The 24,646-nt window shown below is 35.2% G+C and overlaps 1 long non-coding RNA gene across 1 annotated transcript; it reads left to right on the top strand.

Annotated features, from left to right (window-relative positions):
* Positions 1-3,454: 3,454 nt before the first annotated feature.
* Positions 3,455-23,828, top strand: LOC118766339. Its single transcript, XR_005002274.1, has 3 exons — positions 3,455-3,608; positions 15,919-15,924; positions 23,818-23,828. It is a non-coding gene; the product is annotated as an uncharacterized LOC118766339 (long non-coding RNA).
* The last annotated feature ends 818 nt before the right edge of the window (positions 23,829-24,646 follow it).

Raw genomic sequence — 24,646 nt, 5'->3', positions numbered from 1 at the left:
TCAAATCTATGTACAAATTGGTTGGTTTTCTCCAAAAGATCGCGTATATGAATAATCCTTCCTATTGGGTATAGGTATGTCCTTTAGTGAGACATCCAGTGTTATTTTATCCATCATGGTGGTACGCTACCTTATAGCACCTTCCTCCCGGGAATCGGAAATTTGGTTGTGGTTATTAGATAACAAAACGAATGCATACGTGTTGGTATGTGGAGGCGCGTGGTTTAGTGATTAGGATGTCAGCATCATGATCGTAAGATTGTGGTTTCGATTCCTGGACCGGGCGATGCGTTGTGTTCTTGAGCAAAACACTTCAGTTCACGTTGCTCCAGTTCACTCAGCTGGCAGAAATGAGTAACGCTGCGATGGACTGGCATTCCGTTCAGCTGGGAAACTCATACGCCATAGAGACCTGAGAACCGGGCCTATGAGCCTGGCTAGGCTTTAAAAGAGAAAGCACAACAACGCGAGGACGTGGAACAAGTATAGTATTATTGGACGCTCAGGAATGAAGGGAAGAAGGAGGATTTAACGTTTCGAGTGGAGCTCTTCGTCAGAAACATAGGAAAAGGAAAGATGCAAAGGGAAGACGGAGGAAAAAAATCGCCAACGGTACACGCGTGGTCATATATATATATATATATATATATATATTATATATGTATATATATGTGGAGGCGCAATGGCCCAGAGGTTAGGGCAGCGGACTCGCGGTCGTAGGATCGCGGGCGTTGTGAGTGTTTATTGAGCGAAAACACCTAAGAGCTCCGGTAGGGGGTGGTGATCCCTGCTGTACTCTTTCACCACTCTTTCTCCCACTCTTTCTTCTGTTGGCTTGCTCGCTTAGCCAGCGGGGTGGCGTCATTCGAAGGCTAAAACAATGCGAATGCATTGTGACCAGCGATGTGTAACAACATCTGATGGTCTGGTCGGTCACGTGATCACGTGATATATATATATATATATATGTATGTATGCATGTATGTATATATATTTATATATATATATACATATATGTATATGTGTCAGAGTGTGTAAATATATATATAAATATATATATATTTATATATATATATACATATATGTATATATATACATATATGTACATGTGTGAGAGTGTGTAAATGTGTGTAAGTGTATGTGTGCGAGTGCGTGTGCATGCGCGCACGTGTTTGTTCGCCCTTATATCGTTTGATAACATTATTTTCAAGATGTTCTTTGGCAAAAGCCCAACGAAAGTGTCTTAACAAGCTTTTTTTCCACCATAAACTCGTGGTATATCTACGTGTCTACTTTCATTATCGTTTCGGACGCCAACAACGTTGGATTGACGGAACCATTAACGCATCAGACAAAACGCTCGTTTCTTCCGGCTCTTTACGTTCTAATTTCGAAATTCTACCGATGTAATTTTACCCTGTCACTCCTCTGTAAAATAATAAAACATAGTATAAGTCAAGTACTAGAGTTAATCGAATCGATGAACTCCGCCCCCTTTCCTTTGAAATCTGCAGACCTTGTACTTAAAAATCGAAACAATTATTCCAGAGGCCATGTAACTAGACTTCAAAGTTTTCATTTTTAACTGATTCTTCTTTTCGCAACGAAAGAAAAAGAAAAAAAATAGGAAAAAATCCTCCAATTTGGCACACAGTATTATAATTATTATTATTATTATCATTATTATTATTATTATTATTATCATCATCATCATCATCATCATTATCATTATTATCATTATTATTATTATTATTATTATTATTATATTATTATTATTATTATTATTATTATTATTATTATTATTATCATTATTATTATATTATTATTATTATCATCTCATCATCATCATCATCATTATCATTATTAATCATTATTATTATTATTAATTATTATTATTATTATTATTATTATATTATTATTATTAATATTATTATTCTCATTATTATTTTATTATGATCATCATCATCATCATCATCATTATCATTATTATCATTATTATTATTATTATTATTATTATTATTATTATTATTATTATTATTATTATATCATCATCATCATCATCATCATCATCATCATCATCATCGTCGTCTCTTTTTTTTCTTCGAATTTCTGCCTTCCTTTACCGGAAGACAATAGATATTTTCTTTACTGATAAAATTCTAGTTCAATTTTCTTTTCTTAGAATCATTAGTAAGTGAGATTTATACCACATTCAATACAAACTGGCCGGTTGCCACCAGACTTGAAACCTACCAAGAAGTTAACATCATCATTGCATTTTCTTTTAATGTTTTTAAGAGGACAGGGACTAAACATTTTAAAAAGAATTCGTTTTGCTTCTTCATTTTTCTTTTGCTCCATTTTTTTATATTAATACCGCACTGAAATAGCAAAAAAGATATGAATGTTGGTTGCGTTTTCGATGGGTTGCTGATTTCATCACTTAACGCTTTTCATCTAATGGATAGAGGTGGGAGGGAGGGAGGGAGGGAGGAAGAGAATAACAGAGAGAAGCAGGGTGAGTTGATGTAAAAGGGTGCACAATGAGTGCGTGTAGTAGGCTCGGTGCTAGGCAATGAGTAAAACAACGCTGCTGCACGCAAACATACACACATACACACACGCACACACAGACGAACACACGCACAAAGAGAGGTAACGAATCATAGAAAGAGAGAAGAGGAGAAATAGGTGATGGAAGACGAGTATGAGGAGGGCAGAAGAAGAGGAAGATGGCGAGGAGCAAGAGGAGGAGGAGAAAGGGGAGGAGAAAGGGAGGAGGAGAAGGGAGGAGGAGGAGGAGGAGGAAGAGAAGGAGGGGGAATTAATTACTCAGTAGTCTCGGTGGAGTTATAGAAATGAGAAATTTGTTTCATTTAATTCTTATTTCCAGGTAATAAATATTTTTCCTTTTTAAAAATTAGTATTCTTTCCATCATTTTATATGAGCACCAAGAAATTTGATAAAATTCAAATTATATTAATTTTTATGTATACCGCATTTCTAGATGTTACCCATGCCAATTCATTAGTTTATAATATAGATTCTACCCATTATTCGAGATTACAAATAGCGTTTATTCATAAAACTCTGACATGTGTACTTTGTTCTTATTTTAACTGACCCATGGTGTTACAAGAAGCTTCTGTCACGTGCCTGAGAACCTTCCTGACCTTACCATTCAGAATACGACATACATATATATATATATATATATATATATATATATAAACAAGAGCACTCTGAGAGCGCAATCCTCTCCCAAGGCAACACGAACGTCCTCTCAACGATTAGCCAGAGATGATTTTTAAAATGCGAATATATGAAATAAACTCAACAGCTCTCACAAACGAGAATACTAAAAATGAACCCGACCACGCTCAAAAATTAAGTAAAAGCAGGAGGAAAAATAATCCAGAATCCTTGTCCGGTACCAAAATCTAATCAGTTTGTGCCAATCACGAGGCCAAACATCCCTGAAAGTTTCCTCCGAATCCATCCAGCGGTTCTTGAGATATCTTGTCCACGGACAGACAAACAAACAAATACGACTGAAAACAATACCTCTAATTTCGCTAAGGCGGAGGGAATTACTCTTGTTGATGCTGTATAAGAGAGGTTCTCAACCATTTTTTGCCTATTGACGCCTTTGATTCCTATTTTACTCAGATGGATCCCATAAGCAATTGAGAAAACACAAAACAACAACATACTTTTATACTTAAAAAAATTATTAGGGATTGTATAAAAATTGTAAAGATATTTTCTGCATTTTGGAAATATAACCAATTTACTGCATATAAATTTTGACAGCAAAATCTTAAATAGGCCTGCAAGGGCCACGTGGACCCCGGTTGAAAACTATTGCTGTGTAAGCAGACAGTGTTCGCTTTCGGCCACTTAAAACAAACTTCTTGTTAAACTTATATATTCCTTAAAAATTACAATTGGTGTGGCCCACAAAACTTTGGTGAGGTTAACATGAGAAAACAATGCTGTTCTCAATCCACCTGTACAAACTATACGTATACAAAACTTCCAAGACGCGCCCACGCACACGCATACACACACACATACCCACACGCACGCACACAAATGTTTCATAACATGTTAACTCCGCATTACTTGAAGTTTCGTAGACATTAGTGGTTCACCCAGGCTGCCACATCATGCGTCACAGTTCTACCTTAAACAACTTGACCTAGCGTGGTATAAAGTGACAGTAACATATCTCAACATCACTTCATCCTGAAGACGGGGCAGCAAACGAAAAGAAATATTGTTTTTATATATATATATATATATATATATATATTGCGGGAAGGACTACTGCAACGAAGTAGCGTATTGTCCTTGCCTTCGAACGCGGAATAGATGAAACAGGGACAACTGAAGGGGGGGAATATTTTTTATGTTGCATGTTTCGTTTCTCTGTTTATTTTTTTCGTTGTTCGAAAAAAAGATCATTTCTATGTTTTTTTTAATGTTTTCCTTTCTCATCGGGTTCAACGTTTTTTTATGTCCTGTACCCATATATGCATGTATATATACATACATATGTAGGTATGTACGTATATGTATGTATATATATATATGCATATATCTATGTATTATTTATATTATATATATATATAATAAAAAATGCAAGTCTCGCTTAATATTTTACAGACACACCCAACCCATACACAGTCACTCACACGCATACCCTCGCAAAGTCACTCAATAGCACACAACGTGTTGACTTAGCACCACATTACTCAAAGTTTCGTAGTCATAGGCACATCCGCAAAAAAACGCACATCACCACTTAATGTATTGAACACTATTTTCCTTCCTTTACAGATCTACTCGTGCATGGGTGTTTGCATATATACATACATTCATACACACACACACACACACACACACACACACAAAAGTATACGCACACACACTCACACACATATACACACACATATGTATAACAACCGTGCGTTTATAAATTTTTAAAAATCTAGTACTGGAAGCTGTGATGTTGTTTTGTTGCTGTGGTGGTGGTGGTGGTGGTGGTGGTAGTAGTTGTGTTTGCTGTTGTAAGAAAGCGTGCACGAAAGAGAGAAAGAAGAAAGAAACGACAAGGCAGAGGAATAAGATATTAAAGGTGTTCGAGAGTGTAAGAATGTACGAATGGATAAACGAACGAATAGCCGAAAGATAACGATAAAAGCCTACAATTATTGTATTTACTCACAATAGCATGGAGTTTTTCGGTGTTGAGAGTGGACAGCAGGGGTGCGCATCAGGAATTGGAGAGATGTGAGAGACAAATGGAACAGATGCTAATTACACACATTAGACAAACAATAATTAATCCACTCGGTAACATTAACACACACACACACACATGCACGCATACTCACACATGAACGTGCATATATATATATTCAAGCATATACGTACATAAGTGTCCACAGTGATATGTTCATACATACGTAGTCGTGAATTTGTATCAATCAATCTATCTGTCTTTCTGTCTATTTATTATCTCTATCTATCTATCTATCTATCTATCTATCTATCTATCTATCTATCTATCTATCTATCTATCTATCTATCTGTCTATCTAACTGCATATATATATGTATATATATATATATATATATATATATATATATATATAATATATATATAGATATATATATACACATATATGTGTGTGTTTATATATGTATATTTATATATATATATGTATATATATATATGTATATATATATAAATATATATGCATACACACACACATAAGTTTTTATGTATGTATATTTATATTTAAATATATATTTACACGAAGATATCATAATAATATATAAGTATATGAATTTATATATATGTATGTATGTGTGTATATATATGTGTGTGTGTATAAGTGTCCCTGCATATATGTATGTCTCACTGTTTCTATCGTCGTGTGTGTATATTGTGTATACCTACCTACCTACCTACCTACCTACATACATACCTACATACATACATACATACATACATGCATGCATGCATACATACATACGTGTGTGTGTGTGTGTGTGTATACAGAGGTGAGGAAAAAGATAAACAGAAAGATGTGGCCACACAGACAGACGGACTGATATATGATTGCCGTCTCAAGTATATAAGTTTGTATATATATATATATATATATATATATATATATATACAAACATATGTATGCATGCATATAGAAGTACACGCACACACACGCACACAAACACACAGACACAACCACACGTGTGTGTGTATATATATATATATACATGTATATGAATCTGTGTCTCTTTGATAGACGGACAGAGAGAGAGAGAGAGAGAGAAAATGTGTCCCTGTTTTATTTGTATAGCACATTGGGCCCTTGTGCATCCGTACGCACTTGTGTCTACACTCAGACAGATATATACACGCACACACACATATTTAGGCAGTCACACACACACAAACATAGACATATATACAGTTTCATGCACACACACACACACACACACTCTCTCGCCCTTAGATATATATATGCAGCCACGCACACGCACTTGTACATAGATATATATGCAGCCACGCACACGCACTTGTACATAGATATATATGCAGCCACGCACACGCACTTGTACATAGATATATATGCAGCCACACACACGCACACACACTTGTACGTAGATATATATGAAGCCACACACACACTTGTACGTAGATATATATGCAGCCACACACACGCACACACTCATACATAGATATATATGCAGCCACATATACGCACTTATACATAGATATATATGCAGCCACACACACACACTTGTACGTAGATATATATGCACCACACACACACTTGTACGTAGATATATATGCAACCACACACACACACTTGTACGTAGATACATATGCAGCCACACACAGGCACACACTCATACATAGATATATATGCAGTCACACACACACACTTGTACGTAGATATATATGCAGCCACACGTACACACTTGTACGTAGATATATATGCAGCCACACACACACACTTGTACGTAGATACATATGCAGCCACACACACTTGTACATAGATATATATGCAGCCACATACATACACACACACACACACTCATACATAGATATATATATATATATGCAGTTACACAATCACATCACACACACACACACACACACTCAATGACACATTGATATATAGGCAGGTATGTATGAATCTAAATCTTGGTGAGTCGTAGAAAATGATTCTCTAAATTGATTCGTTCAACACAACTCCCAGAATGCCCTCTGAGAAACCAGCTGCACTACCAACTGAAAGTTCACTTAGGTCTTTGGAGTCGCTTATGCCATATTCCGGGCGATATACCTTTATCTATTCCCGCTAGGCATTTCTGAAAATTTCAGAACATCATACATCATATAGAACGTATTTAATATTCCCTTGAAGACATTTTGAAAGTGAAACTTGCTTGATGTCTCTTTATCCGTTGATATGTGTGTGTGTGTGTATGAGTGTGTACGCGTGTGTATGTGTACATGTATGCACATGTGTGTGTGTGTGTATGAGTGTGTACGCGTGTGTATGTGTACATGTATGCACATGTGTTTGTATGCGCTTTTAGCCGTGTATTTATGTATCCGCGTAATTTATCAACAAGTGACATTTTCATGCGTTCCAGCTTAAGGCTCTGAATATCATGACTATAGAGATAATTCATATATATATGTATGTATGTATGTATGTATCTGTACATGAATATATGAATTGTCTCTATTCATCATACATGTATATATATACATATATATATATATATATATATATATATATATATATATATATATATATATATACACAATATATACATATGTAAATATATATGTATATATAATATGTGTATATCCACATATATATGTGTATATAGGCGCAGGAGTGGCTGTGTGGTGACAAGCTTGCTTACCAACCACATGGTTCCGGCTTTAGTCCCACTGCGTGGTACCTCGGGCAAGTGTCTTCTACTATAGCCTTTGGACGACCAAAGTCTTGTGAGTGGATTTGGTAGACGGAAACTGAACGGAGCCCGTTGTATATATGTATAGATATATATGTTTCTGTGTCTGTATTTGTCCCCCCAGCATTTCTTGACAACCGATGTTGGTGTGTTAACGATCCCGTAACTTAGCGGTTCGGCATAAGACACCGATAGAATAAGTACTAGACTTACAAAAAAATAAGTCCTGGGTCGATTTGCTCGACTAAAGGCGGTGCTCCAGCATGGCCGCAATCAAATGACTGAAACAAGTAAAAGAGTAAAAAGTTAAAGAGTGTATATATATATATATATATATATATATTAATATATATATATATATATATATATATATATATATATATATATATATGTATGATGTATGCAGTTAATAAATGACGGAAGATGGAATAAACGAGAATTGTTATTATTAATCACCACAAGTCTTTCGACATATCTAGCATCGGTCTCTCATGGTTGGAACGCTTGACATCTGATTCAGGAGCAAGGCAAGAAGCAAAAATACCAACACCTTGCATTACTAAACGAAAATGTATTACAGAATGGCTAAATGCCAGGACATCAACAGACTACATAACTAAACCTGCCCATCCAAGGACAACTTGTTTTTACAACTGTCACATTTTAAACGTAAAGTCAGCCACTGCAATCCGCAATGCATTCCATAATAAGGAATTAAATATACGATTGTTAGACTACAGATATTCCCTGAGAAGAGTCCTAACTAAAAAGCAGTTCGAGATAATACAATCATTTATGTACATTGCCTAAGTTCCCGAGCAAAAATGAAAATACTCATCTGCGACTCTGGGTTGTATATAACATGACGTATATAAATGTAATGAATTTTACATCAGAAGTAACAACACACAAATTAATATTCTGGTTAAAGAAAGGCTATAAGCTAATATTACTTCCATCGAAAACCTCCAACTGAAATGTCATTCACAATACATCGAAGTTTCCATTAAAGCAACAGAAAGAAACATCGGTAACTTGAGAGTAAAAGAAGCTATTTTAATTTACAAGTACAGGCCGCAAATAAAAGACAGAGAAGTGCTGCATGCAACTGATTGATTACTATAAAAATATAAAATAACCCTGCACACGCACAAACACATACTACAACGAAGATATGTCAGCTAAAAATCCTCTCTGTAAATTTTCCAAACAACGGACAATAACCTTGTAATATTGAAATAGCAGATTGATACAAACGATCGCTCTGTATATTAATGCTTCAGCTAGCATTGTTTTCACTTAGAGATAATTTTTAAAATGTATATATAGACACAGGAGTGGCTCTGTGGTGGGCAGCTTGCTTACCAACAGCATGGTTTCAAGTTGAGTGCCACTACGTGACACCTTCGGTGAGTGTCTTCTACTATAACCTCGGGCCGACCAAAGCCTTGTCAGTGGACTTGGTAAACGGACACTGAAAGAAGCTTGTCGTATATATATATATATATATATATATATATATATATATAATATATGTGTGTGTGTGTGTGTGTTTGTGTCTGTGTTTGTCCCTTCAACATCTTTCATCGATGCTGGTGTATTTATGTCCCCCGTAACTTAGCGGTTCGGCAAAAGAGACCGATAGAATAAGTGCTAGGTTTACAAAAGAAGAAGTGCTGGGGTCGATTTGCTCGACTAAAGGCGGTGCTCCAGCATGGCCGCAGTCAAATGATTGAAACAAAAGAATAAATGAATAAAAGAATACGTACATAAACACATGTACATACATACATGACCTGCTGTTTAGATATATATATATAAATATAATATATATATGTGTGTGTGTGTGTTGTGTATGCATACGTATATATATATATATATATATATAATATATATATATATATATATATATATATATCTTACGTTTTACCGATATATATATATATATATATATATATTATATATATATATATATATATATATATATATATATATATATATATTCCTTCACCAGAATCTACAGAAAAGCAAATGAGAGAAAACGTGACATATATATCTATATATATATATATATATATATATATATATATATATATATATATATATATAATATATATATGCATGTCTGTGTGTCTGTGTGTACATATATGAAATTATACGTCTATGTATATAAATACATGTATATATACATACATATATATGTATGTATATATAGATGTGTGTGTGTGTGTGTGTGTGTGTATGTGTGCGCGTAAAAATATATAAATTCCTGCTTAATTTTAAGCCTCTTCCTAAGGAGACATATCGTAGTTCCTGAAGACAGACAGAAACACACAGAAACGCACGCTCAGGTGCACCACACACACACACGGATAGAAAGTAATCGGTCATTCGCCGTTTGTTTGCTTTCAAGTTTTTTAATTAATTGCTTATATAACAGCGTACCCCTTACCTCCCAATGTCTCTATTTATATTGCACAGTAATTAAAACAATCTGTCCAACCGGGTATCTCATCATGTCTCATGATGTTATCTCAGATTGTTGTCCCATTAAGCGTAAATCAATATTACGTAGATATCAAATAGGGACTTATGAAATAGTGGCAGGGAGAAGGAGAAGCTGGGTGGCAAAATCATAAGGGTCTAAAGGGTCAAATTTATAGGCAATAAAATAGATACCGTTTGAAGTCCGTGTGAGTGTAGGACCCCTAAAATAGCATAGGGATACTGTAATATGATGGAAAATATAGGGTAAATGTGAAGGTTTGGACCGAGTGAAAATATACAGTGTCTCTCAGAAATCTCTCAAAAATGGCATTAATTTCAAGGGAGAAGGAGAAGCTGGGTTGCAAAATCATAAGGGTCTAAAGGGTCAAATTTAAAGGTAATAAAATAGATACCGTTTGAAGTCCATGTGAGAGTAAGACCCCTAAAATAACATAGGGATACTGTAATATGATAGAAAATATAGGGGTAAACGGGGGGTTTGGACCGAGTGAAAATGTACAGTGTCTCTCAGTAATCTCTCAAAAATGGCATTAATTTCATTATTTCAAAATGAAATAGTGGCAAGGAGAAGGAGAAGGAGAAGCTGGGTTGCAAAATCATAAGGGCCTAAAGGGTCAAATTTAAAGGCAATAAAATAGATACCGTTTGAAGTCCGTGTGAGTGTAAGACCTGTAAAATAGCATAGGGATACTGTAAAATGATGGAAAATATAGGGTAAATGTGAAGGTTTGGACCGAGTGAAAATGTACAGTGTCTCTCAGAAATCTCTCAAAAATGGCATTAATTTCAAGGGAGAAGGAGAAGCTGGGTGGCAAAATCATAAGGGTTTAAAGGGTCAATTTTATAGGCAATAAAATAGATACCGTTTGAAGTCCGTGTGAGTGTAAGACCCCTAAAATAGCATAGAGATACTGTAATATGATGGAAAATATAGGGTAAACGTGAAGTTTTGGACCGAGTGAAAATGTAGAGTGTCTCTCAGTAATCTCTCAAAAATGGCATTAATTTCATTATTTCAAAATGAAATAGCAGCAGAGAGAAGGAGAAGCTGGGTTGCAAAATCATAAGGGTCTAAAGGGTCAAATTTAAAGGCAATAAAATAGATACCGTTTGAAGTCCGTGTGAGTGTAAGACCCCTAAAATAGCATAGAGATACTGTAATATGATGGAAAATATAGGGGTAAACGGGAAGGTTTGGACCGAGTGAAAATGTACAGTGTCTCTCAGTAATCTCTCAAAAATGGCATTAATATCATTATTTCAAAATTTGAAAGACGGTAAGAATTATGGTTGCTAACACTGAATGTCTGTATGGTAAGAGCTTACTCTGCTACACTGCATTTTCTCCAGCAATTAGAAGAACAGCTGCTATCTAAGTATTCATGGCTGTCCAAGGCTAAATAACCAATGACAGTACATACACATACAAATATCTATAAATGCATATATATATGTGTGTGTGCGTGTGTGTGTGTATAACATGAGGATGGAGCATATAAGGATTTTTAAGTACTCTTTTACTCTTTGACTTGTTTCAGTCATTTGACTGTGACCATTCTGGAGCACCGCCTTTAGTCGAGCAAATCGACCCCGGGACTTCTTCTTTGTAAGCCTAGTACTTATTCTATTGGTCTCTTTTGCCGAACCATTAAGTTACGGTGATGTAAACACACCAGCATCGGTTGTCAAGCGATGTTGGGGGACAAACGCAGACACACAAACGTATACACACATACATATATATATATATATATATATATATACATATATACAACGGGCTTCTTTCAGTTTCCGTCTACCAAATCCACTCACAAGGCTTTGGTCAGCCCGAGACTATAGTAGAAGACACTTCACCAAGGTGCCACGCAGTGGGACTGAACCCGGAACCATGTGATTCGTAAGCAAGTTTCTTACCACACAGCCACTCCTACGCCTATAAAGTAGATCACATTTGCGTTTCAGCAACAGGTGTGTGTGGGTGCTTCATCTGATGGAATACGATTGATTCTAGTTGGATTTCTCTGAATACTTTCTCCCTTCTCCCTAACTCCCTCCCTCTCTCCCATACCCAATCTCTCTCCATATATATATACACGCATACATACATACATACTACATACACATACATACATAACATACCTACATATATATATATATATATATATATATTATATATATATTATATATATATATATATATAATATATATATATATATATATGTATGTATGTATGTATATTTGTAAGTATGTGTGTATATATTACATGAATATGCATATTAGTGACAGAAATATATCAACATAGAACGCACGTTCATGATAGGATTACTGTGGAAAATATGTAATTTTCATTTTCTTAGAATTGGACATACCAGAAGCACTATTACCACCATATAGGACGTTTGGTTAGTACGTATACATTCCAATTACTTTCTGACATTCATATATCTTGCCCTCTAGATGTACTTCGATAAACCTGTATTAGAAGATCTATCAAAGTTTCTGAAAGCATATTGCGATGATTAAATCTGAACTTAAAAGGATTTTCAGTTACCTTGATGAAATCAATAGTAACTAGTTATTAACTAGAAATACTTTCGCAACAATAAAATATCGATTTCGGAAGACAGAAATCATTGATTGGATAATGTTTAATGTCAACTAATATATATTGTATTGTGATGCATTACATATATAATACATGTATATACGCATTTGAATAAATATATAATCACGTACACATACATACGCATGCATATATATATATATATATATATATATATATCTATATATATATATGCATATGTAAATATATATATATGTATTTATACATATATGTATATATATATATTATATATATATATATATATATATATGTGTGTGTATACATATATATATTTATGCATGGATATATATATATATATACATCCATGCATAAATATATATATATGTATGTATACACACACATATAAGTATTACATGCATGCATACATATGTAAATACACATATACATGTGTGGATGTATATATGTATATATATATATATTTGTGTATGTGTCTGTTTGTGTGTGTGTATGTGTGTGTGTGTGTGTGTGTGTGTGTGTGTGTGTGTGTGTATGTGTGTGTGTGTAAGAAACAATACATTTCGTATTCTTTGGCAATAAATGTTGCCCATTCAATAATTTATGTGTTCTGAAATCGATGATTTAGATTATTTATTGTGTGAAAGCGTTTACAGTTAATAACTAGGTTTCTATTGATTATATCGGGATAACAGGAAATTCTTTTAACTTAAAACTTAATCAGCATAAATATATTTTCGGAGGGTTTGAAATCTCGTTTACTGTGGGTTTATCGAAGTAAATCTAGGGGGTAAGTCATATCAATATCAGAAACTATTAAATTATTTGAGAATATATGAGAAAAATCACCAAACATAGCACACTGGTTAATAGTGTATGTGATTCGTCTAATTCTAACTAAAAAAATAATAATAATGTATTTATCGATAATAAATCTATCCAAAGTATATGTTCTGAACTTATATGTTATTGTCACCATGCATCGACATTGTTGTCGAAATACTTCAAAATGCGTAATGGATAAATGCCAGTTCTGTATCGTAGAGTCACGTGTAACAGAACTACCGACGAAATTTTCCGATTTCTTCTGCTGCATATCAAAAGTTGCTATCATTATTAAAATATTTGTTGGGGTATTTTTCAAACGTCTAACAGCTGAATGTTGTGTAATCTTACTCCTAATATTTCATCTAAGCTACGAAGTTACCTGGCTGCGCAGTTGCTGTACTGATGCTCCGGAAACGGAAATATTGCCGTCCTTCAGTGTGTGCGCATGCGCATAAAAACACATGTACACACAAGCACACAAACACACACACATACATGCACGCATATATATATATATATATATGTTCATATCCTACAGGTGTTTTAACACCCGGGACTTTGAGAGAGTGTTCTTCACCGCGCTATCTCGTAGCCTACCGGCAAATAGAAGTGGTGTATACGTTCCGTGTATGTGGTTGATAACGTTTATTACGATAGAGGCTTCTATTTCATATTTGAATATATTTATTTATAAGAAAGAGAGATTTATATAAACATGTGTGTGGGTGTGTGTGTGTGTCCAATACAGTAACTTATAATAAGAAAATATAAAAAAAAATTAAATGCGCCCTTTTAAAGCCTAGCCAGTCTCATGGGCCCAGTTTCCCGGTTTCTATGGAGTATGAGATCCCCAGCTCGATAGGATGCCAGTCCATTGTAGCGTGACTCATTTTTGCCAGCTGACTGGACTGGAGCAACGTTAAATAAAGTGTTTTGCTCAAGAACACAACGCGTCGCCCGGTTCAGGAATCGAAATCACAATCTTACGATCATGATGCTGACACCCTAACCACTAAGCCACGCACCTTCACAAATTGTAAATATCTACTTCTGTAAATACCTAGATAACTGTTAAGCAGTTATTCCCTTCATGCCATTATTCATCATTAAATTTTAATCGCTCTATATTTGGCTCTACACTAGTTTATCTATAATCTATTTTCTTCTATTTCTTTCACTTTATCATTCCTAACTCTACGTTCTTTCAACATTAATGTCTTAAATAATATGAGTGTATGTTTTAAATACCTACTTTATTTCCATCCATTTATTTAGTTAATTACTATATTTTTGCTCAAAGCTCGGTTAGCCTTAGAAATTCTGTATCTTTTATCTTACCATGTCGGAATCTTAGGTCTCCATCAATGGTTGTGATATGCCTCATTTCACCACTTCCACTTAACCCGTGTGTTTTATTGCACGTCTGCATTTTCTTTACCCAGTTCGTCTATTACCGTCAACATCGTGTCATAATCAGTGACTGTCCATTCCTTATATGCCAACCCACAACTATCATAAACACGGCTTCTAACGTTGCATTCATTTTGGCTTCATTATTATTAATATTGTTTATATTCTACCTATTTTCACTGTTGCAGCTCTTAAATATCGACAGGAACAGGTAGCACAAGAGGTGAGTTCCTTGTGATTCGAGGATAACTGGTAAGAAAGGACCCAAACGACTTAACTAGCGACTCCTTATTGCGAGCAGGTGTGTCACCTGACATGTAGGATATCCGCTGTCAGTCTCGTAATACGGTTAGTGGAAGGTCATGTTTAGCGTTCTATAGAGGGTTAGCGACCCCTGAATGCGGCTACACTCTCAGTAAACACTGGGCGTGAATCAAGTAACTGGCCTGTTTCAGAAGCCTTTGGCAGTGTTACCAGGAGGCTCATAAGGCCGGTTTCCCGGTTTCCTTGGCGTATAGATTCCCCACCTGGACGGGACTCCGCTCCGTCGCAGGTGAGCTGCAAGATACAGGAGGAAAGAGTGAGAGAAAGTTGTGGCGATAGAGTCAGCAGAAATTCGCCATTACCTTCTGCCGGAGCCGCGCGGAGCTTAGGTGTCTCGCTCATAAACACACACATCGCCCGGTCTGAGATTCAAACCCGTGATCCTTCGACCGCGAGTCCGCTGCTCTAACCACTTGGCCATGTGCCTCCACAATGTTTTATTAAATTCTTGTTCGTTTTGCGACAAACCGTGAATTTTATTTCTTCAGGAAAGAACCAGATTCTTCTCCACAAAAGTTGTACCGATTATCGCTGCTTTTTACGGCCCTTTTCAGTTGTTTTATCTGTGTCATTTTTGGTCTTTGTTTTTTCCCTGTCTTTGAAAAGGGCTGATCGACTCCATTAGGCATCAGTTTAGACCCCCATTTTTCATAATTGGTTGGGATAGTGCTGCTGGGAAGGCCTAATTGGTTGTTTCACTATTTTTGTTGCAGATGACAAATTTTGTCCGCCACTTGTACCTTGGAGAAGGGCTTAGGAGTTTTGGCCAGGAAGAGGCATTATTTTGGCAGTTCTAGAAGTTTTTCAGGTGCCGCTTTAGAATCATCATCATAGGCGATTTATTTTTGTTAGTCCTCTTTTTTTTCGTTAAGCATTCTGGGTAGTAGGCCCTCACATGAGTTTTACAGCCACATGTGTAACAGTTTTGCTTTCTACCTTTTGCTTTCTACCCACCCTCCCTGCTAGGTTTGAAAGTTTTCCCAGTAGCCTCTACAGGACATAATTCTGGTGTTGTTTTGTGGCTTGTAGGATGACAAGGATGTGTGTGCTCTTGATCATCGTTTGTCACCCACAGTTACATTGATAGTAACCATTTTCCATTGCTGTGCCACCAGAATGATTACTGGCAATCGTTTGACGTCTTTTCCGATATCTCTGATGTGGATCCCGTATTTCTTCTTGACAAATATTGAACGATTCACTTTCGGCGATCTGTCTCGGATAATTAAGGGCCTGTGCTGTTGTAGACCCGTCACCTGTTTAAAGATAATATCAATGTCACCATATGCTCACTCTCCTCAAATGAAGGAGATTTCACTTCATGTCTATGTCACGGCTGTCTGTAAAATTGTCTGTGTGGAATAAACCCCATGGCTTTAACAAGGCATGGGCATGACCCGTTTTAGTTCTCGTGCAAATTTCTGAAAACTTAGGCTATGTTGGAAATTGTCTTCTGCACAAATTGTTCTAAGTTTTATTTCTTTCACCAAAATTCTCCATATTTAAGCACATTTTTTGTTGGAAAAGATATTTTCTAAAGACAATGTTTCACAACTTTATTTTCGTTTGATGTATATTTTTTCATGTAAACTTTTGCTCTAGAAGTTTCAAAACATGTCTATTCTGCAATGTATTTTTTCTGTGTGTGTGTCAGGTGGTGTCTTCTTTTGTGGAAATGTTATAATCCGTATAATTCTCTGCAATGTGTTTATACATTCCTTCATATATTTTTTACATTTTGCTCGATTGCTCTTTATGCTTTGTTCAACGTAAGCTTTCATAGGGAAGTATCCCCAAAAAACAGAAGCAATTTTTTTTTGCCATTGAGTAAGACGTTAAAAGAGGATGATTTAAATTGGAACAAACTTGGCGTATGACTCTGTTACAAAGTGGTAAACACTTCAAAATGCTTAATACTCTTTTCTTGAATTAATATTCAAAATGAAAATAAATATATTTCTGTACTTAAATTTGAAAACAAAAATTGCTGGAGCAAAATCTTAAGCGTATGAACAAGACAGCTGGTGAATAATAATAATAATAATGATGATGATAATAATAATAATAATAATAATAATAATAATAATAATAAGTATAATAATAATAATAATGATGATGATAATAATAATAATAATAATAATAATAATAATAATAATAATAATAATAATAATAATAATAATAATAATGATAATAGCAACAACAACTTCTGACTTTCCGCAAGGGTAAAATAAATACAAACCATTTAATATAATCTATAAAGTAGAAAAAATGGAAGAAAAAGAGAGGGCGAAAGAAATATTCTTATGCTACAGAACGAAAAAGATGCCAAGTCTCATATTGAAGTAGGCCAACAAGAGAGGAAATAGGTCAGCAGAGGATTAGAAGAAGAAGAAGAAGAAGAGCAACAACAACAGAACAACAACAAATTTACTGTGTTCGAATCTTGATGAGGAAGTGTGCCAGCGGTGCATTAGTTATCATTGCCATAGTCTAACTTATTTTAAACTATTTATACAACTAAACAACAAATACAGACCATCAAATAGAAATATCTAAAAAAGCACCATTTCTATTGTTTTATCGATTTTTGTGTTGGAAACAAACATGCCGTGGAATTTTGCTTCAAATTTAATTTAATTCTATTATCTATTTATTTATTAAATTATTAATTTATTTATTCGTACATTTACCGTTTCGGTGTCGAATCCGAACAGGGAAAACTGTCTTTCATCTTTGAAGAATCACTTAAATAATAAGTACCCGTTAATTTAATCGCCTGCACTGCTTTTCGTTATATTTTCGGACCTTAAAGGTAGATTTTTTTCTATTTTAGCGTTATCGGTTTAGCCAGGGGCTGCGGCCTTTCTTGGATAACCCTATTAGCGTCAATGCTTTGGCCCCCTTACTTCCCTGGTCTGTATCCAGAATCGTTTCCTGTGAAATCGTGAACTGGACAGAACCTTTTTTACGTTTCTTATTTTGATGTTGCTTCATTTGGTATATCAGATAAAAAAATTGTCTAATTTAGTTCTTTAAACACATCCTCATCTCTAGATCTCCATGCATCTCCGAGGCCCTTTGAATATGTTTTGAAAATCTGTGGGTCTTTAAAACACAAAACTGTTATATATTGGGTTCCTGCAATGGACGTAGAACGCGAGTTCCTTGGTACAAAGCAGTGACTTCCAGTCCAGTAATTTTTAGAACTCTCAATCATAAAACTCAATCACAAGACCGAGATCTTCCATGTTGGTTTATATCTATCTATCTATCTATCTATCTATCTATCTATCTATCTATCTATCTATCTATCTATCTATCTATCCATCTATCTCTCTCTCTCTCTATCTCTCTCTCTCTTCTCTCTCTCTCTCTCTATATATATATATTATATATATATATATATATCTTTTTTACTCTTTTACTCTTTTACTTGTTTCAGTCATTTGACTGCGGCCATGCTGGAGCACCGCCTTTAATCGAGCAACTCGACCCCGGGACTTATTCTATCAGTCTCCTTTGCCCAGTACTTATTCTATCAGTCTCCTTTGCCGAACCGCTAGGTAACGGGGACGTAAACAAACCAGCATCGGTTGTCAAGCAATGCAAGGGGGACAAACACAGACACACAAACACACACACGCATATATATATATATACATATATACGACGGGCTTCTTTCAGTTTCCGTCTACCAAATCCACTCACAAGGTTTTGGTCGGCCCGAGGCTATAGCAGAAGACACTTGCCCAAGATGCCACGCAGTGGGACTGAACCCGGAACCACGTGGTTGGTTAGCAAGCTACTTACCACACAGCCACACCTGGTATGTATACCATCTTGACATAATTTATTATAGTGGAGTCGACAAAAATTGATTTTAACAACACTCAATTGTCCTTTCTGAAAATTTTAAGCAAATTTATTCTAACATGGGATAGGAACGCCTTTGGCAGTAATTACACCTAGAATTCTACGAGGTATGGACTCGTACAAAATCTGAATTGTTAAAGGAGTATTTGTCAATTCTTCAGCTAAAATAGTCTCCACTTCTTGTAGTGATGATGATATTGACTCATTAATTGTTTTTCTAAAATGCACAATAAAGGTTCAATAATATTCAGATCTAGGGACTGTGGTGGCCAGATAAGATGTTCAACATCACTAGAATGTTCTTCGTGCCATTCAGTAACAACTTTAGCTGAGTGAATTGGTGCATTATCATCCTGAAAGATTGTGTTTCCCTCCGGAAACAGTTCCGCAACCATAGAATGAATTTGATGAGATAAAATGCTTAAATAGTCTTGACTATTAGTTCTGCCATGAAAGGAAACCATCAGGCCGGCGGATTTCCAATATATAGCCCCTCATATCATCACAGATCCTCCTCCATGCTTAACAGTTGGAAGAAGACAGTTTCCACACGTATACTTAGCCGGTGGTCGAAAATGAGATAAAGGATGACTCGCCTGAGAAAATAACATTCTTCCACTGCCCTAGGGACCAATTGTATAGGTTTTTACTCCACTCTAAATGCTTTGCAATGCCTGTTTATGAAAGTAGTGGTTTTCTGATTGCAGCCCTCCCGTGAAATCCAGCTTTGTACAGCGCACGGGAAACTCGAGGTGGTCATTAAGCTCTGCAGTAATTTTGGGAGCTGTACTTTTGTGATGCTTTTTAACAATTCGCGTAGGAGTTCGACGGTCCCTCTTTCTCAAAGGATGTCATTACTTTCGAGACAGAACTTCTTGATACACCAAACATTTCGGCTATTTTTGTTACGCTAGCGCCTGCCATAGAGCACCAACAATTTGACCTCTTTGAAAGTCCGATAGATCTGTCATTTTAATGAATTTCAATTACCTTTTTCTGATTACAACTGAAAAGAAACAGCAATTTTAGCAAAACATAATAAGCAACACTAATAATGAATCAAAAAACAAAATTAAATAAGATTTTTTACGGTTTTATAGATATTTCAAAATTATGATGTAATGATGCTAGGTGTTTCCATTCTTTTGTCCAACCCTTGAATGTGTGTTTGTGTATGTTCGTGTGCGTGTGTATGTGTGTGTGTATGTGTCCGTATATGTATGTGTGTATGCGCGCGTGCGTTCGCGCGCTAGCCTGTGTACATGTCAGAGCGTGTGGGTGTAAATATGTGTCGGTGCTTGTATATGCACCGGGTGTGTGTGTGTGCTTCGACGTATATATGTATGTATCCATCTATGGCCGCAGCTCTGAGCTGAAAAAAAAAAACATAAACATATATATATATATATATATATATATAATATATATATATATATTATATATATATATATATACACACATACATACATACACACATACATACATACATATATATATATATATATAATATATATATATATATATATATATATACACATACATACATACACACATACATACATACATACATACATACATATATATATATATATATATATAATATATATATATATATATATATATATAGTTAATCCAAACATGAAAGCACAAAAAAAAAAACAACGCGAGGACGTGGAACAAACATAGTATTATTGGACGCTCAGGAAAGAAGGAAAGAAGGAGGGTTTAACGTTTCCAGCGGAGCTGTTCGTCGGAAACATAGGAGAAGGAAATATTCAGAGAATGGAAGACAGAGGGAAAAAAATCGCCAACGGTACACACGCGGTCACATATATATATATATATATATATATATATATATATATATATATATATATATATAATATATATATATATATATATATATATATATATATATATACATGTAATGTCTCATATAGTTTCAATTAGAGACAAGTAGTAAACATTATTCTCTAAAAACATATTATTGTCTGTTCCATTTGATTGAAAGAGCAACTTCCGTTTGTTGGTTCTATAAACACTCTCTGCAGCATTGTGTTATATATTCACGGCGTCTAAACACAGACGGACGGAGAAAGGAAGAAAACGAAAACAATTTGTAAATGTCTGAACATATGAATACGTGAGTGTTTTTCATATACACATTAATACACATGCATATATATATATATATATATATATATATATATATACATACATCTACATATATGCCTATATATACATATGCATATTATATATAATATATATATATATATATATATATACATATATATATGCATATTATATTATATATTATATGTATATATATATAAAATCCGTTCCATTTGTCTGTGTGTGTGCCTTCTAGGATCTCGGGCATCCTCCATCCGATTGCGCTCAAATTTGATGTATAGATACTAACGGTAACAGGGCGTGTATAAGTCTTTAAAAATTACAAAATCCGATTCCAGGTGAGAATGCGATCGATAAAGCCGTGGGAACTTGCATTTGTACGCGCAAGTAGGTCAACTGTTGCGATCGATACTACGCAACCGAGAATGCCCATCATATTTCGTACCCACTGCATAGAGTTTGGCCATGAGCTGTTCGTATGGCACAGAATTGGAGGCTTTAAGATATATATATATATGAGAGCTGATTAATAAGTATCCGAAATTAAAAATATAAAATAACGACAACTTACCCATTGCACCCTCTATGTATATGTATATGTGTGAGTGTGTATGTATGTATGTATACATATATGCATATCTGTTTTCTTCTACCTCTTATCTTTTACTCGTTCCAGCCTTTTGACTACAGCCATGATTGGGCACCGCCTAAAAGGTTTTAGTCGAAGAAATTGACACCAGTGGTCATTTTCATAATACTGGTAAACCGTAAAGTTACAGGGACATAAACAAACAAATATCGGTTGTGTGAAGAACCGATATTTGTTTGTTATACAACAGGTTTCAACTAACTCAAGCTCAGTAAGAGAACAGAATGATTACTTCTAGTGTCGTTCAATCATCTTCAGAGAGACCAATTTTGCGCTGTCCGAGTTCCTGTACACTATAGAAAACCATAACCGTATATTCCTCTTAAGGGGAGATAACTGGCACTTTGGGAACCAGGCAAAAATTGCTGCAGCTCTGCTGGGATGTGTTACCCCAACCTCCATATACACCAGATATTGCTCCTTCAGATTTCCACTTATTCAGGTCTCTGTAGAATAGTCTTAATGGTAAAAATTCCAATGCCTTGGATGACGTAAAAAGATACCTTGATGAATTCTTTGTCATGAAACCACATCAATTCTGAGAAGGTGGGGATTTTGAAGCTAAAGGAAGGATGGAGACGCATTGTGCAACAAAATGGTTTATATTTGGTTGATTAAAAATGTAATGGCAAGTATTTATTTATCTTTTTCCTTTAATAATCGACACGAACTTTCCGGACAACCCAATATAAATATATATAAGATAGTATGTGTATGCATGTGTGCAAGTATGTATATATGTCTGTGTTTGTATACACATGTGCGTATGTGTACGTACATTCATATAGTCATAACCTAGACTGTATACTCCGTTTGTGTTAATGTGCTCTTTCGCTAATTTGTATAACATTATGCATTCACAAGTATATTTAATAATTAATAAAGAAAGCTGACCAGAAGAGAATTAATGCATTCGAGCCTTGGTGTTGGAGAAGACTCTTGCGGATTCCATGGACAGAAAGGCTCACCAATGGAGAGGTTCTTAAGCAGATAAGGCCGAAAATGTCGCTAGAAGCTCGGATCACCAAGCGTAGATTGGCATATTTCGGTCATATTATGCGGAGAGAATCCCAGGAGAAGGACATCATGCTAGGAATGGTCAGTGGCAAGAGAAGAAGAGGCTGATCAAGAACCCGCTGGCTTGATACCATCAGGTGTGATACCGGAATGGACATGGCCAGTCTGAAGGAAGCGACCCAGGATAGAACTGACTGGAGGACACTGATCCAACGAGTGACCGAGAGTCGACTTCGACTGAGCGGATAGAGAGAGAGACACACACCGCTTTCATTTATAATTTTATCCACAACTTGAAATGTGAAATGTCAGCAAACATTCAACATTTTGTTTCCCTATGAAACGCAAATAAAACTTGTTATACAACAGGTTTCAACTACGTCAAGCACAGTAAGAGGACAGAATGATTACTTCTAGTGTCGTTCAATCTTCATCAGAGAGACCAGTATTTGCGCAGTCCGAGTTCGTGTACACTATAGAAAACCATAAGCGTATATTCCTCTTATGGGGAGAGGCACTTTTCCTTTAGTAATGTCTGACAAACGTAGAAAGAACTTCATTTTGAATTTTTTTTTTCTCGCAGAGTGCCATGTAAAACTATATCTTTTGTTTGGTACTAGATTTCTTTTTATTCAGTTTAACATGACAATTTTCATCCATTATCGCGTTTTATGGAGCCCGGATTTCGTGATCATTTGGCCCAGTTTTACGGCCTAAATTTTGAATCCGACGCCATGATACTCTATATATTTCTTACATTAGACAACGCATCATTGCTTTTAGTTTCATAAATTATGAATAAGCAAACAAAATGACAGAAAATAGATTGGATACAAATCTCTGAAGACAAATGGATGTACCAATTATATATTCCAGTAAATATACTGAGACATACACACATACGCTCACACACAAATACACATAAACACACACACACGCACATATATATATACGCATGTGTGTGCGTGTCTGTTTGCGCGCATGAATGTATATGTATGTATATACATATGTATATGTATAGATGTATATGTACAAATTTATGTGTGTATATAAATATGAATATAGATGTGAATGCGTATATGTATGTATGTACGTATCTATGTATGCACGTATGTATGCATGTATGTATGTATGCATATATGTATGTATGCATGTATGCATGTATGTATGTACGTATGTATGTATGTATGTATGTATGTATGTATGTATGTATGTATGTATGTATGTATGTATGTATGTGAAGCTACATGGTAGAGACATAAATATGGAAAATTTGCCTCTTGCTTTGTAGGTTGAAAAAATGATGAATGGCTGTAATC

This window comes from Octopus sinensis, linkage group LG15 (assembly GCF_006345805.1).
Source record: "Octopus sinensis linkage group LG15, ASM634580v1, whole genome shotgun sequence".
In the NCBI taxonomy this organism is placed as follows: Eukaryota; Metazoa; Mollusca; class Cephalopoda; order Octopoda; family Octopodidae; genus Octopus; species Octopus sinensis.
Note: the sequence above shows the minus strand (reverse complement) of the source record. Positions and strands in the feature narration are given on the sequence as shown.